We start from the raw sequence: 2,576 nt of genomic DNA, 5'->3' as shown, positions 1-2,576 counted from the left end.
CCTGAGGTAGGCCTGGATCAGAATATTGACCAGGTGAGAGTCCTATTAGCTTATGCTTAAATATCCTTAAAACTGTTATCTGTGGAAGTATGTGGGATGTGAGAATATCAACTCTGTCTCCACATCCCTTTCTGTAGTAGCACCCCCAATACTAGGCAAACCTTCCTAAATCTACCTACACCTCCACAATTTTTTCTAATCAGGATATTGTTATCTTGGTAACCACATCTGCAATCACCTATTCACCCTCTTTTGAAAATCATTTGTTTCAAAGTTATTTTGCATATGATCCCAAGCATTAATAATTAACTCACACTTATAGTTCCAGAATTTTTCTTCCACCTCTCCCATCTCAGTTCTTATAAGGTTTTTTTCTTTTTCTTTTTTCTTGGATCTTTTTTTTTAATTTAAGAAAAGTTTTACTAATGCATTAATATTGGTGCAAAGTTATTACAATGGGTGTGAAAGACTAATAGACATACTATTACAGGCTATAGAAAAACAAAGAAGAGTTTTATACAATTAAAATATTAAACAAGCCCCTAGAATTTAGGTGAATGAGTAACAAATCCATTATAGAAATTAAATCTGGAAGATTAGATCCAGTATTAGGACCTACAATATCACTGGAAGTCGAACTTTAGTTCTTTCATTCTTTTCTAGTAAATCTCTTAGCTCTTTCCAAAGAACAATGTTCTCAAACCATAATGATTAACTTAATTTCAAGGTCTTGGGAAAAGCTGTCATGAAGAATGTGGGTAGATGAAAAACAAATATTAACTTAGATCTTTGGGAGTTTTACTCAGAAAACATTCATATTATTTTACCTGAACTAATTACAAGATCTATGTGCATACTGAATACTGAATTCAAGAAAAGTTTATGATTCATAAGTTTTGCCAGTGAAAATAGTTAAAATGAGCATATATACTATTATTTCTACTAAATTATTTCCCCCAAGTTATGTTTATAATAAAGCCATAAGGAAAATGTTCATTACACTTGCTTATTACACATTAAGGGACAGAGCAAGGATGTCTATAGGTCTGATGGTTTAGCATCCACATTATTGTGCTTACATAGTTTTAATAAAACAAGTAACACATACTACATCCTTCCAACATTCATGGCAATGCAGTAATGATAAAATTGTCCAAGGAGAATCAAGATAACTGGAAATCACATGAAATACTGTTTCACTTAGTAATAAGTGCTACATTAAAAACAAATAGCATTATATATTATCTTTCCAATAAACTGTGGTATAAGAAACTCACAGTGGAAACAAATCCTGTGAGTTTCTCTGAGGGATGTGTCAGCAGGCCCCAGGCATAGCCTAACCCACATCAAAAATCATATCCAGAAGAAAAAAATATTTTTCAATTAAGAGGAAATGAAACCAAACCTGGACATGACTTGCTGAAATTAAAAAAAAACAAACACCTGGTAGAGATGACAGCATAAATAATTGAGCAGAACCAATTGTCCTAGTGGCAGATAAGAAATGGATTTTGTATTGGGCTGATTTACACAACTCATTTTATTAAATTATTTTGAATTTAAAAAGTGAAATGCTTCATTATACATTCTCAGAAATAACTACAAAGATTACAGAGTCCTACACAGTTTAAAGACACAAAGCAGATGTTGAGCGGCTAGATGTCACCCTAGAATCTGAATTTTAGAAAGTTAGTCCTGGAGTAGGATGGCATCATGTCTCTGGCAGGAGAAACAAAGGAATGATGCTTGATGAGCAGGTAGGGTACATTCTGTAGTTGGCCGGTGGACAGAAGAGAGCCCCATTCTGAGACAGACTCTTAGACTCCATGGTTTATCTTCCACTGCTCATGCCTCTGTCTTCATAAATGGTAATTTTGATAACACAAAGTCCTCTCTCTATTGGGTCTGTAAGAAAGAGGCTCTGTGGAGCATAAATCTTCTCATTCTGTTCCTGAATATATTTGGCGATTTTCTTAAGAACCTTCGTATAACGCGTTTCCATGCACAAAAAGAGAGTATATGCTGTCAAACAAGCTAAATAGTCTTCAAGGAAAGCTCAGCCCCCAAGCTTTTCTGCTTCTGCATAAAGGTTATTTAGAGTATGGACTATTTCTTCAAATGCTGCTGGTCGATCTGGTTCTCCAACTTGGCAGGGAACCTTGTCAAGAACTCACACGAGGTGTGGCAGCTGTAATCTCGCTGGATGAAGATCTGGCTGGCCACGAGCACCTGATGTGACCTCAAGGCCTGCGAGGACAGGCTGGGCTGGCTGCCTCCTCCATGGACCTCCAGTGGCTGTTGTGCCATTTCCTGAATCTTTAGAAGAAAATTCAAATAGAACAGAATAGAACAGCTTCAAAAATACCTTTCTATTGTGGTTTCCTCAGATTCCTCCTTTCCTTTCTCCTGGTATCATAGAATTTTATAATGGAAAGGCATCTAAGAGAAATCTAGTCTATCCTCATTTTATAGATGAGGAAATGGAGGCCCAGAGAGGGAAAGGACTCTGTCCTAAGTCACACAAGTAGTAAATAAAAAGAAAAAAATGGATTTAAACTGAGGCTTCTATATTCAAA

At 35.9% G+C, this 2,576-nt stretch overlaps 1 pseudogene; it reads right to left on the bottom strand.

Annotated features, from left to right (window-relative positions):
• Window positions 1-1,831: 1,831 nt before the first annotated feature.
• On the bottom strand, window positions 1,832-2,307 carry LOC114046207 (annotated as a pseudogene).
• Between the last annotated feature and the right edge of the window lie 269 nt (window positions 2,308-2,576).

Source organism: Vombatus ursinus, unplaced genomic scaffold, assembly GCF_900497805.2.
Source record: "Vombatus ursinus unplaced genomic scaffold, bare-nosed wombat genome assembly UNPS02001419.1, whole genome shotgun sequence".
NCBI classification, from domain to species: Eukaryota; Metazoa; Chordata; class Mammalia; order Diprotodontia; family Vombatidae; genus Vombatus; species Vombatus ursinus.
Note: the sequence above shows the minus strand (reverse complement) of the source record. Positions and strands in the feature narration are given on the sequence as shown.